This window comes from Asparagus officinalis, chromosome 1, assembly GCF_001876935.1.
Source record: "Asparagus officinalis chromosome 1, Aspof.V1, whole genome shotgun sequence".
NCBI lineage: Eukaryota > Viridiplantae > Streptophyta > Magnoliopsida > Asparagales > Asparagaceae > Asparagus > Asparagus officinalis.
The window spans coordinates 76,722,209-76,736,890 of NC_033794.1; the positions used below are offsets into that span (position 1 = coordinate 76,722,209).

Sequence of the window (14,682 nt, forward strand, 5' to 3'; positions counted from 1 at the left end):
ATAAAAATGGATGATCATGTACATAGTTATTTGTTCAATTCTTTATAACTTTCAGTCGTACTCCCATTTATACAATATCTGAGCAAAGTGTAGCATTTTATCTGAAAGTGTAGCACCTTATTTGCAAAGTATCGCTCCTTATACAATTGTATAGCTCTTTGTAGTAGAAGTGTAGCTCGTTATAGATAAAGTATAGCTCTTTATAGTCTTTGAAAATGTTAAAAATAAACCGATCAGTAATTTTTTTAATCAATGAAAATGGGTGTCGATGTATATAGTTGTTTGTTCAATTCTTTATAACTTTCAGTCACACTCTTATTTATACAATGTCTGAGCAAAGTGTAGTATTTTATCTGAAAGTGTAGCACCTTATTTGCAAAGTGTCACTCCTTATACAATTGTATAGCTCTTTGTAGTAGAAGTGTAGCTCGTTATAGATAAAGTATAGCTCTTTATAGTCTCTGAAAATATTAAAAATAAACCGATCAGTAATTTTTTTATCAATGAAAATGGGTGTCGATGTATATAGTTGTTTGTTTAATTCTTTATAATTTTCAATTACACTCTCATTTATAGAACGTCTGAGCAAAGTGTAGCACTTTATAGGAAATCATAGTACCTTATTTGCAAAGTGTAGCTCCTTATATAATTGTATAGCTCTTTATAGCAAAAGTGTAGCTCATTATTGCTAAAGTATAGCTCTCCATTTTCTCTAAAAATACAGATAATAAATCGAGTTAGTACTTTTTTATCAATAAAAATGGATGACCATATATATATTTGTTTGTTCAATTCTTTATAACTTTCAGTTGCACTCTCGTTTATAAAATGTCTAAGCAAAGCGTAGCACTTTATGTGAAAGTATATCACATTATTTATAAAGTGTATGTCCTTATATAATTATATAGCTCTTTGTAGCAAAAATGTAGCACGTTATAGATAAAGTATAGATCTTTGTAGTCTCTGAAAATGCAAAAAATAAATCAAGTCGGTAAATTTTTATCAGTGAAAATGGGTGACCATGTATATAGTTGTTTGTTCAATTCTTTATAACTTTCAGTTACACTCTCGTTTATAAAATATCTGACAAAGAGTAGCAATTTATGTGAAAGCATATCACCTTATTTGTAAAGTATATGTCCTTATATAATAGTATTGGTCTTTGTAGTAAAAGTGTAGCACGTTATAGATAAAGTATAGATCTTTATAGTCTCTAAAAATGCAAAAAATAAACCAAGTCGATATTTTTTTATCAGTGAAAATGGGTGACCATGTATATAGTTATTTGTTCAATTCTTTATAACTTTCAATTGCACTCTCGTTTATAAAATGTATGAGTAAAACGTAGCACTTTATGCAAAAGTATAGCACCTTATTTGAAAAGTGTAGCTCCTTATACAATTGTATAGCTCATTATCACAAAAGTGTAATTCATTATAGATAAAGTATAACTCTTTATTATCTCTCAAAATGCAGATAATAAATCGAGTCAGTAATTTTTGATCAATAAAAATGGGTGACCATGTATATAGATGTTTGTTCAATTTTTTAAAACTTTCAGTTGCACTCTCATTTATATAATGTCTGAGCAAAGTGTGCAAAAGTGTAGCATCTTATTTCAAAGTATAGAGCCTTATACAATTGTATAGCTCTTTATAGCAGAAGTATAGCTCATTATTGCTAAAGCATAACTCTTTATTGTCTCTAGAAATACAGATAATATATCGAGTTAGTAATTTTTTTTATCAATGAAAATGGGTGCCATATATAGTGTGTTGTTTGTTTAATTTTTTATAACCGATAAGTCCACTCTTATTTATACAATGTCTGAGCAAAGTATAGCACTATATTCCAAAACGTAGTACCTTATTTGTAAAGTGTAGCTCGTTATTCAATTGTATAATTCTTTAGTAAAAAATTATATCTCTTTATTGCAAAGTATAGCACTTTATTGAAAAAGCTTTATTACAAGGTATAGCTCTTTATTTGAAAAGTATAGCTATATATTTTTCATATAAAAATCTATACATTTTCTATAAAAAAAACTAATTTGTGTCAATAAAGAGCTACATTTTACATTAGAGAGTTATACTTTTCATACAAAGAGCTGCAATATATTATAAGAGCTACAATATATCATAAGAGCCATGACTCTTTCAGAATAAAATATTGCTCCTTATGAGTTGTATATCATTCATAGACATCATCAGTGATGGACGACTTGCTATGTAATCTTAAAAAATACAAATCAATTAAAAATCTTTTTAAAGCATTTAATCAAACATATGGTACGCAACAAACAAGTTCTATTTAATACACATAATATCCTACAAAATATTACAAATCAACTAAAAATCTTTTTGAAGCATTTCATCAAAGACACAATATACATCAAAGCACAAATGCTAAAGCAAAATCAAAGACTAAAAAAGTTTGGTGGATAAAAGTTCTTATCCACTTAAGTTTCTAAGAGCTTTACTACGCACACACATGTATATATGTTGATACTTGGTTGTGAGATGTCTATCCCCTTGAGGGAGGGAGGGGACCACATTCACATAGGTACACGTGTGTTGGATAATTAAAGAATAATATTTTTAAGTGGGAACGTTTAAATGAGTGGGAACTACATTCACAAGAGTGCACATGAGTTGGATAATTAAAGAATGATTGTTTTTAAGTGGGGACCATTTAAATAAATAGATGAGAATGAGATATCTCACTACCAAATACCAAGTTTGTATTTGGAACCAAGCATAATACCTCTCTCTCTCTCTCTCTCTCTCTCTCTATATAATATATATATATATATATATCATATAATATATATATATATATATATATATATATAGTATATATATATATATATATATATATAGAGAGAGAAGAGAGAGATGAGAGAGAGAGAGAGGAGAGAGAGAGAGAGAAGAGAGAGAAATGGAGACCTTGGTACAAGTTGCTAAAACACCTTGGTAGTGATGTGGCCTAATCTTGTCCTCACATCAACCCTCGAGAACGAGACACAACACACCTTACACCAACGAAATGTAGATGTAGGGACGATTAGGCAATCACAACCAAGTTGCTTGGAGCAATTTGGTACCAAGTTTCTCCATTTTTCTCATATATATATAATATATATAATATATATTATATTATATAATATATATATATATATACTTATATATATATAATATATTCATAGGTGTTGGTGTGTGTTGTGTTCGATGCTCCCTTCAAAAGTACAAGTTCAAGAAAAGCTTTTTGTGGTTAATGTTACACTTTACTATTTTAAATATTTTATTTAAATATTAATTAATCCTAATCATAATTATATCCTATCATAATCTCATGTGAGATACTCGCAACTTAACATTTAAAAATAATAATAAGATTAGGAAAATACATGAAACAATTTCGTGGTGTTAGTTTGTTAAGGTAAAGAACTAAAATGTTATAATATATGAAGTATTAAAAAAACCACAAAAAGTTTCTAAAATTACACAAACTACTGTCAAAAGTTTAAAATTACACAAAACATCCTAACATTTTCAAACTTAAAACAACAAATATAAAACCTAAAAATTAACAGTAGCCTCCAAAGAATTTATAATTTATAATTAACACCCTTAATGGTTCAAAAATTGTAGAAACACACCCAAAACTTTAAATAATAAAAAAAACCTAGAAAATTTGAAATTTTAAGACTTACAAACAACAAAGATGAATATAAGGGATTACCATCACACACCTGAAAATATAAAATTTACAAAAAATAATGTCAAAACTTATAAAAATTTAAAAAAACTCCTTTAAAAAATAAAAAATCATTAAAAATTCTAAAATTTTAAAGCTTATAACTAGTACTATCAAATCCAAAAATTACCAGCAGATTGTTAAAATTTTAAATTTTGTAACAAATAATCTAAAGTTTCAATAATTATAAAAAACACCCTCCAAATTCAGAATTACAAGAAATATCCTGACATTTGAAAAGTTGTCATCAACACATGAAACATGAAAGTTATAAGTACCCAACTTAAAATTTAAAACTTTTAGAAAAATACTCTCCAACTTTCAAAATTTGTAAAACACACACTCAAAAACTCAAAGTCATAAAAAATACTAAATTTTCAAAACATAGCAAAGAAAAGAGTAGTTGTTTGATATATTTTTTATCTCTTTTTAGCATCTAAAAATAGTCTGATTTTATCAAAAATATAAATATAGAGAAGAATTGATGTCGGCTCAATAAGAAATGAAATAGAAGGAGGCTTTTGATAACCATCGTTGTAGGAGGCTTTTGATAACTCATATGAAGAATTTAAGATCTCCAAAATCTACAATCATGAATTTTAAGAATTATGGTACCACTTCAGGAGGCTTTTGATAACCATCGTTGTAGGAGATCCACTAAGGGAACATGAGCAGTGGAGACAATAAAATTCGAGTACTCTTGATGATTTTTTTACCCCCTCCCAGGCCTCCCTTTAACTGGAGTCAATTGGAGTCTTATGATAGTGGAAGAGATTATCTCAATGTGAGCGATCCAACGACTTGATCAAATACGGATACTTCACGTGCATAATTATTGCACGGGACTTGATCAAATACGGACACTTCACGTGCATGATTAGTGCAAACGTTGGTGACATTCATGGGGTACCTTAATTGAAAACTAATCTCCCATTTTACTTTATTATTTTCCTTAATTGATGTACGTAGATTGAATTGCGGCAATGAATTTATTTTTGTGAGCTTTTGATCCGTATACTACATATTTGGATCAATTAATCCCTGGATAATGTCTAGTGATTTTGAAAATACTAGCAGAAGTTGTTGTCCTTGTCGATGATGATTGAGGCAAATTCTCTCGTCATCATTATCCACTTTTTTGTTAATTAGCCCCCAGACATGACTTTGAGTGATTGATTGTAAAATAGATTTGAAAAACAAATGCATAACGTCTTGATCGTGAATGACGGTAATAATTCCTTTTGACGGGGGGTCACATAACAAAAGTAAACTTTGTTAATATCGAAGAGCTTTCAAATCTTTGGCGTTAATTAAATCGACCAATGAAAGAGCTCCATTGTATCCAAACCCACATGCTATGATCCCTGGGAAACTCTCCCATCACTATCAAAAATCACCACCATCACGCCTTAAAACGAGGGGAGTTGTGATTAATCAATTAATAATCTAATTTATAAGTTAATTACCACATAGTCCCCCTGGCTGATGCACATATATGCCATCAACTTTATTTATTAGACATTGCTGGTTTTCTTCGCACATGAACCCTGTTATTTAATTTGATTTTCAGTTTGACGGTAAAAAGATAAAACGAAATTTGCTCAACATGTGAAATAAACTAGGCTAATGATTAAAAAAAAAGGGGCTAAATAGCACTTAAATACCTCCTCACTCACTGTGCACTTATATGCCTCGCTTGTTTTTCACATGAAAGTTCTTATATGTGCCTTAGAAGAAACTAAAGATGATTGTCATATGAAAATATTCTACCGAAATTTTTTATTTTCGAAGGAAAGAGAACACAGATACGCCAACTTAAAACAATTTAGATTACATAAATGATGCGAAAAACAAGTACATCATGTAAATGTAAATTGGGTGAAACTATAAAGTGTTTAATTGCTATTTAGCCAATAAATTATCTTTTTTTTTCAAGTTATTGTTCCGTCGTTGAGCATCTAAGAATTTTTTTTTTCAGTGGAAATGGATGTTTAGTCTTCTCAGAAATTAACACTAGAAAGTGAACGAAATTAATATATACTCTTCTCTTTTGGTACTCCAAGGGGCTTTTACTTGAACTTGAATCATAAACTAATTTCAGATATAACACAATTAGACACAAAAGAAACCAAATAGATTACAATAATAATAATACTAAACAACACAAAAATATAATAATAATACTAAGCAACTCAAATTTGAAGGATCCATAACTAAAGCGGAATCACATAATCGAATGAAAATGGTAATAAAAAACAATGAAAGTGTATTGAGGAAAAAAGAAGATAAAAATACCATAATCAATCATCTCATTCACTATACATCCTCCTACTTTTGTTTTATCTCACCAATTTATTCACATCCCAGATCCCTACATTTCCTAATGAAATAAAGTAATATATTTTCCTTCCCTCCAAATTCAATTCAATTTCATCCCAATCATGAAATTGAAATTTCTCAAATTGCATGTATCCCCTTAATTTCTTCTTCAAAGAATTTCTTAATAGTAAAGAGGCGGCGGTGGTGAGGCGTAGGAGATTCCGATGACCGGCGGTAGGGGGCCTTCGTATTCTGGAGGTGGCGGTGAATTCGATGGAGGAGGCAGTGAAGGCGATGGTGGAGGAGGCGATGTGTACGCATAAGGTGGCGGTGAAGGCAAATGTGGAGGAGGCGGTGAGTCGTGAGTATACGTAAGGCGTGGCGGAGAAATTTGACGGAGAGGAGGCAGTGAGGTGGTGGTGGAGGAGGCGATGTTGTACAAATAGGTGTCGGATGAAGGCGCATGTAGGACGGTGGTGAAGGCGATGGGAGAGGAGGCGATGTGTATATAAGGCGGTGATGAAGGTGGAGATGAGATGGAAGCGTGGAGGGGGTTCGATGCATAGGCCCTGGTGGCGGTGGCGGTCGTCATTGCAAGGAGGTGTGAGGGGTGGGGAATTTGGAGGGGCGGGCGGCGAGGAGATTGGTGCACGGAGGAGGAGACTGTGTAGTATGTAAAGTCGGAGGTGGCGGTGAGTTCGGAGGTGGGAGGCGGGCAATTAGGCGGAGAGGGGGAGATAGTGCGGCCGATGGGGGCGGCGGAGATGGGAGTTAAGGGCCCGGCGGAGGAGATGGCGTTATATGAGGAGGCGGTGGCGCAGTAATGGCGGAGGAGGAAGGAGGTGGTGATATGGAGGTGGGGGCGTGTGAATTAAGGAGGTGGGGCGCGGTGACCGACGACATACAGATTGGCGGCGGTTGGCTTGGCGATGTGTGGTGGCGGAGACGGGGCAATGGAGGTGCGAGGCGATGGCAGGCATGCGGTGAGTAAAACCGGCGGTAGGCGTGACGGGCGGAGGCGTGGGGAAGGTGGATGGTGGGAAGGAGACGGCCGGCGGAGAGCGAAGGAGGCGGAGGCGAATGGAGGCGGGGGAGGAGGAGAATAAACTGGCCGCGGTTGGAGGTGAGTACACGGTGGTGGCGTGACTGGAGGGGCGTGCGAATAAACGGCAGGGAGGGTGGCGAACGGCGGGAGCGCGGGTGCGGCAGGAGGTGGAAGAAGACGGGCGACGGAGAGCGAAAGGAGGGAAGAGAAAATGCGCGGCCCACTATTGAACGATTGCAATCGAACGGGATTGACAAAACGACCCGGCATATGCTACCGGCTGAATCGGCCGCCCGGCAATGCGAATTCCTTCGCGTCATCAAATACAAACACCAACCCGGCACCACTCAAAACACGCCGGCTGGCTCCCGGGTGAGAAATTGTAAGAGAGGTAAAATTTCCAGCCTCGGCAGCCCACAGATGGAAAAGGCGGGTATGGAGGCCCGACAACAATTATGGGCCTCATCCAGCTGCTCAAGCTCACCATCGACCCGATCATCCTCCGGCAGCGGCCCAACAAGCTCGTGAAATTTTCTCCTAACATCAAACACCGTCAGGCTTCCTCAACAGCCGCAGATTCCCTGGAAGCAGGACCTCAGCCCGTTATTGCAAGAGTATACCTCGTTTAAACCCGACATGTTACCGATGCTCGCGTAGGACAACCCCGAGAATCTTTGTCTATTCGCCAGAACAACAACAACGACACCGGGCGAGTTTCCTGTGAAATTTTTCTGGGCAGAGTGTCGAAAACGAAACGGTTCGTTATTTGATGAAATCGCATCGAGTATTCTTTCGAATAGCTCTGCTGGGGACGACGCCCTCGAAACAGTCAGTTGTATCTCAGATAGCCAGGTACCTCAACGCACGGCCAGCCGGAGGACCACCCTCGGGAAATTTCCGCGCGCGAATCGCGTGTGTTGCTGACGTCGAGCTCGAAGAGGAGCTTCAACGATCGAAACTTGTGCGGGGATTCTGCCGCGGAATCGGTCGAGTGATATGAGAACAGCGGCAGCATCGGAGAGAGAGGCCGAGGCTCCTCCGGGAGATAACGGCCGATGTCGGCGTGGTTGAGGTCGATCCCAGGCGACGACGGTGACGTTAGGTTCGACGGCGACGGGGCGCAGAAAGACGCCTTTGTAGAGCAAGACTTGGGGCCCCGACCCAGGACGCCGTCACGTTTGAACGGTCGGAGAACGATGCGTCGCTTCCAAGCCTGGAGAGCCCCAATGTAGCTTCTGCGCGAGGTTAGGGTTTGGGAAACGATCAGAGTGGGTGTCCACGGAGACGACTCGCCGCGGTCGCGAACTCGTCGATCGTAGTAGATGGAAGCTGTCGCTTCGGTCGGAGGCGGAGGCGTCGGCGGCGGAGAGGCCGTGGGTTGAAAAGAGAGAAGGCATATGGCGACTGGGTTAGGGTTGTGAGATCGAGAGGGAGAAAAGAGGAGAGGAAGAAATGAGACTTTTTCCTCATCATCTCATTTGAGATTTTCTGGGAGTGAGGAAATGCGGTTGCGGGTTTGAGGAGTCGGGGGTTATATTATTTTTTTTGGTGCGGGAGGGTTTTTTTTTTTTTTTTTTTAGGGGCGCGCTAAAAATCACGAGCACAAAGCAAAAGCTTGATCGCACTACGAGCTTTATTGACCTTTTGCTCCATATATTTATTGAGATGATGATCGGGGGATTTGGTTAGAGCCTGGATAGTTTTTATAATAAGCTTTTTTTTTTTTAAATGAATTTTTAAACCCATTCACTTTCAAAGATGCTCTTAAAACCCAAAATCTCATGCTTTAAATATTTTTAAATCTCGCGAAGCATTTTAAACCAAAAATTAGCTAGCTCGTTAACACGCCAAATTAACAAACTTAAAACCCAAGATAGATTTACAGTTACTTATACACATATTGGTTAAGGATAATCTACATGTGTAATTTTGGGTTTAAAAAAAAATTATTATAATCGCCACTCATCCAATGATTATCAAACCTAGAAGATCATATTGAATAGTTTTTGTTCAACCCTAGGTTTTTGTATATCATTATACGTTTTGTGTAAAATTAATGAAATATATTAACTTACACTGATATATAGCCATTAATAGCAGAACATGCAAGTATATAGCAGATTCAATATGGAAGGATGGTAAAAAAAATAGAAAACGAGTTTTTAAAAAGAACTCATATGTCAGTTAATATTGGATTTAGGATGATTTGGAAGCAAAGGGCTCTTTAATAATAAAACAGTGGGAATTTTGGCGTTTAAATTTTTAATTAAAAAAAGTTTTCTAGGGAAGGGAGAGAGGTTCTCTGCCCTTGTTGGGGGACAGGTGGCTTAAACGGGAATTATAAGGAGAATGGGATAATTTGGGAAATAAGCAATTTAGAACTGCGTCTAAAAATAAATTAAAAAAATTCAATATTTGTTTGAAGTTGATCCTTAAGCTTGAAAGATTCTATTTTATTTTAAAACATCCAGATGGAGGAGGCCAGTGAAGGCGATGTATGGTGAGGAGGCGATGTGTACGCATTAGGTGGCGTGAAGCCAAATGTGAGGAGGCGGTGAGTATACGTAAGCGTGGCGAGAGAATTTGACGGAGAGGAGGCAGTGAGGTGGTGGTGGAGGAGGGTCGATAGTGTACAAATAAGGTGCGGTGTAAGGCCATGTGAGGACGGTGGTTGAAGGCGATGGAGGAGGAGCGATGTGTCATATAAGGCGGTGATGAGGTGGAGATGGAGATGGAAGCGTTGGAGGGGTTCGATGCAAGGCCTGGTGGCTGGTGGCGGTGCCTATGCAAGGAGGTGGAGGACGGTGGGGGAATTTGGAGGGCGGGCGGCGAGGAGATTGGTGAGGAGGAGGAGACTGTGTAGTATGTAAAGTCGGAGGTGGCGGTGAGTTCGGAAAGGTGGGAGGCGGGCAATATAGGCGAGAGGAGGGAGAAGTCGGCGATTGGGGGCGGCGAGATGGAGTTAAAGGGCCCGGCGGAGGAGATGGCGTTATATGAGGAGGCGGTGGCGAGTAATGCGGAGGAGGAGGAGGTGGTGAATGGGCAGAGTGGGGCGGTGAATTAAGGAGGTGGGCGGCGGTGACCGGACGCACATAAGATTGGCCGGCGGTTGGCTTGCGATGGTGGTGCGCGGAGACGGGGATGGAGGTGCGAAGGCGATGGCAGGCAGCGCGGTGAGTAAACTCGGCGGTAGGCGTGACGGGCGGAGGCGGGGGAAGGTGGATGGTGGGAAGGAGACGGCGGCGGAGACGCGTAAGGAGCGGAGCGAATGGAGGCGGGGGAGGAGGAGAATAAACTGGCCGCGGTGGAAGGTGAGCTACACCGGTGGTGGCGTGACTGGAGGGGGCGTGCGAATAAACGGCAGGGAGGGTGGCGACGGCGGGGCAGGCCGGAGAGGGAGAACACCGGGGAGGTGCGAGGCGAAGAGGGCGCCGACGGAAGAAAAACGGTAAAATGCGCGCGCACATTGAACGAATACGCCGGATAACGCAGGATTATGCAGATACAAACGCAAACGCCCCGGCATGCGACCGTCGCTGCTCGGCGCCCAGCAAGAATACACTTACGCGTACACAAAACCCGGCACCACTCAAACACGCCGGCTGGCTCCGGGTGAAGAAATTGTAAGAGAAGGTAAAATTCATCCAGCCTGCGGCAGCCCACAGATGGAAAGCGGTATGGAGGCCCGACAACAAATATGGGCACTCATCCAGCTGCTCAAGGCTCAACCATCGCCCGATTCATCCTCCGGCAGCGCCCAAACAAGCTCGTTGAAAGTTTTTTTCCTCCTAACATCAAACACCGCTCAGGTTCCTCAACAGCCGACGATTCCTGGAAGCAGGACCTCAGCCCGTTATTCGCAACGAGTATACCTCGTTTAAACCCGGACATGTTACCGATGCTCGCCGTAGGACAACCCGAAACTGTTATTTCGCCAGAACAATAACCGACACGGGCGAGTTTCCTTGAAATTTTTCGGCAGATAGATGTCGAAAACGAAACGGTTGTTATTTGATGAAATCGCATCGAGTATTCTTTCGAATAGCTCTGCTGGGGACGACGCCCTCGAAACTCAGTTGTATCTCAGATCCAGGTACCTCAACGACGGCAGCCGGAGGACCACCCTCGGAAATTTCCCGCGAATCGGTGGTTGCTGACGTCGAGCTCGAAGAGGGAGCTTCAAGATCGAACTTGTGCGGGCGATCTGCCGCGAATCGGTTCGAGTTGATATGAGAACAGCGCTGAGCATCGGAGAGAGAGGCGAGCTCCTCCGGGGAGATAACCGGCCGATGTCGGCGTGGTTGAGAGTCGATCCCAGGCGACGACGGTGGACGTTGAGGTTCGACGGCGACGGGGCGCAGAAAGACGACCTTTGTAGAGCCAGACTTGGGGCCCCGACCCAGGACGCCGTCACGTTTGACGGGTCGGAGACGATGGCTCGCTTCCAAGCCATGGAGAGCCCCAATGTAGCTCTGCGCGAGGTTAGGGTTTGGGAAACGAAGGTGGGCGTCCACGGAGACGGACTCGCCGCCGGTCGCCGAACTCGTCGACGTAGTAGAGGAGCTGGTCGCTTCGGTCGAGAGGCGGAGGCGTCGGCGGCGGAGAGGCCGTGGGTAAAGAGACGAAGGCATAATGGTACGGGGTTGAGGGTTTTGAGATCGAGAGGGAGGAAAAGAGGCAGAGGAAGAATGAGACTTTTTCCTCATCATCTCATTTGAGATTTCTGGAGTAGGAAATGGGCGGTTGCGGGTTTGAGGAGTCGGGGGGTTATATTATTTTTTTTGGGTGGGGAGGGTTTTTTTTTTATTTTTTTAGGGGCCGACAGCTAAATCACAGCACAAAGCAAAAGCTTGATCGCCTACGAGCTTTTATTGACCTTTTCTCATATATTTATTGAGATGATGATGGGGGATTTGGTTAGAGCCTGGATATTTTTTATAAAGTCTTTTTTTTTTTAAATGAACTTTTTAAAACCCATTCACTTTCAAAGATAGCTCTTAAAACCCCAATCTCATGCTTAAATATTTTTAAATCTCGCGAAGCATTTTTAAACCAAAAATTAGCTAGCTGTTAACACGCCAAATGTAACAACTTAAACCCAAGATAGATTTACAGTTACTTATACACGAAATTGGGTTTAAGGATAATTCTACATGTGAATTTTGGGTTAAAAAAAAATTATTTATAATCCCACTCATCCCAATGATTCTCAAACCTAGAAGATCATATTGAATTAGTTTCAACCCTAGGTTTTGTATATCATCAGTTTTGTGTAAAATTAATGAAATATATTAACTTACACTGATATATAGCCATTAATAGCAGAACATAGCAAGTTATATAGCAGATTCAATATCGGAAGATGGTAAAAAAAATAGAAAACGAGTTTAAAAGAAACTCATATGTCAGTTAATATTGGATTTAGGATGATTTTGGAAGCAAAGGGGCTTTAAAATAAAACACTGTGGAATTTTGGGTTTAAATTTTTAATTAAAAAAAAGTTTTCTAAGGGAAGGAGAGAGGTTCTGCTGCTGTTGGGGGACAGGTGGCTTAAACGGGAAATTATAAGGAGAATGGAGATAATTTGGGAAATAGAATTTAGAACTGCCGTCTAAAAATAAATTAAAAAAAATTCAATATTTGTTTGAAGTTGATCTTAACGAAAAGATTCTATTTTAGTTTTAATTGGACGGAGTTTGCGAAGAGGGTTGGAGTTTGGCCGCGTTTTGCTTGTGGATGCATTTCCAGGGAGAAAAAGCTGTTCATGAATGTATAGTTACAAATTTGCCCCTATAAATTGGATGTGAGTTTCAGCGTTGTGTAAAAAAAAATCTTTGTAAATTTGATTTTAACTACTTGAGAATCCTTTTTCGGTTTAGATGACAGAGATTGAAAATGATTGGATATTCGCTAGGAAGTGAGAGATGAGATGATTTATTATTGGGAAAAAGTATAAAATTTATTCGTGTACTCAATAAAGTAAATTAGGTTGTTGTTTTTTTATTATTTTTTTATACTTTGATTTTAAATAGCACCATCGAGTTGAGAGGTAGAACTAGGGGTGTGCTCTTCACTGATACCTTATAATCCCAAACAAGCGTTCCTCGCATTAAAGAAGAAGATATAATGCTTATTATATTTAGATATTAGAATGGATAATAATGAAGTTAGATACAATGATTATATAAAAAAAATTTACTAACGACTCAATTTTCACCAAGTGAATAAAGAAAGAGAGAGAGAGAGAGAAACTTTATAATTACACTTCCTTGAGATTAGACCACACATTATATATAAGAGAATTTACTCATATAATATATGATACCTATTAACCTCTTAATAAAAATCTATTGATAATATTCAATTTGAATCACATAACCTTTGTGTCTTAAAACGATCTCCATCCAATTTCTAAAGGAAATAAAAGGCGTATATATCAATTAAACTGTCACATTACCAAGACAAAGGATAAAGCAAGAAACCGAGGGACATTTTCGTCATCAGACACCGGACGGCGCTTGAGAATCGGACATGGATGTATTTAGGGGTATACAGTAGGGGGGTCATGCATGCATGGATGGCAACGGTGCGGGGCCCACGAAAAGGCGGATCGCATGTGAGTGGGGCCCACGTGTCAAAATCCGGCCTCTCTGGCACCGCGTTCCCGTGAAAGGGACTCGCCACGTCATCTCCTCGCCCCCCGCCCGCTAACTTCTGAGATCGGACGGTCCGGAGAATCTTTCGTTTTAATTGGAAACAGCGGCGTTTGGTTCTCATTATGAATTCGTTGACGAAGTATTAGTTTTGGGATTAAGTGATTTGGTTTCGATTTATTAGTCAAGTACGCGTTTGTTAAGGATCGGATTGTTCGTTGCCGGCAATTTAATTAGTGGGAGCTATAATTTTTTTGGATGGCCATGTATCTTTATAGATTACAATTAGGTCCAAAAATAGACTGAAAGATGACACCGAGGAATTTCAACAACTTGTTTGCTGGAACAAAAAAAATGAAAATTTTGTATTTTTTTATGAAGAAAATCTTGGAATTTTAGTATTCTGTAAATTATGTCTCTAGAAGCTTACATATTTAATTATTGCTCTTTATGATTCCACCTCTTATTTAGCAATGTCGGGAGAACTTACCAAATTATTATCTTCTATATATTGTTACTACATTATTGTTACTACATTATGATTGATTCTAAATATTACTGTGCTTGGAATAAACCGCTTGCCTAACCATGATGAAATGGTTCTTAGAAATTTATCTTCCCCTAAGGTTAATGGAGTTTTTTTTTTTTTTTTTTTTTGATCCCTAAGGTTAATGGAGTTTTTTTTTTTTTTTTTTTTGATATTTTGAAAGTTGTTGGGTGTTATCGGATAATCGTCCAAAGTTAGGGCGTTCTGTGAAGTTAAGCATTTGAATAGCGATTGTAGAGTTGAAACAAGAGCTTTGCTACAGGGACCCAAAATATGGGACCAATAAAGGGGACAAGTAAGATGTCCCCCTCCTATTGGATAATGAGTTGATCATCATTAATGATGACCAACTCATTATCCAA

At 39.4% G+C, this 14,682-nt stretch overlaps 1 pseudogene; it reads right to left on the bottom strand.

Moving 5' to 3' along the window:
- Positions 5,938–8,135, bottom strand: LOC109836028 (annotated as a pseudogene).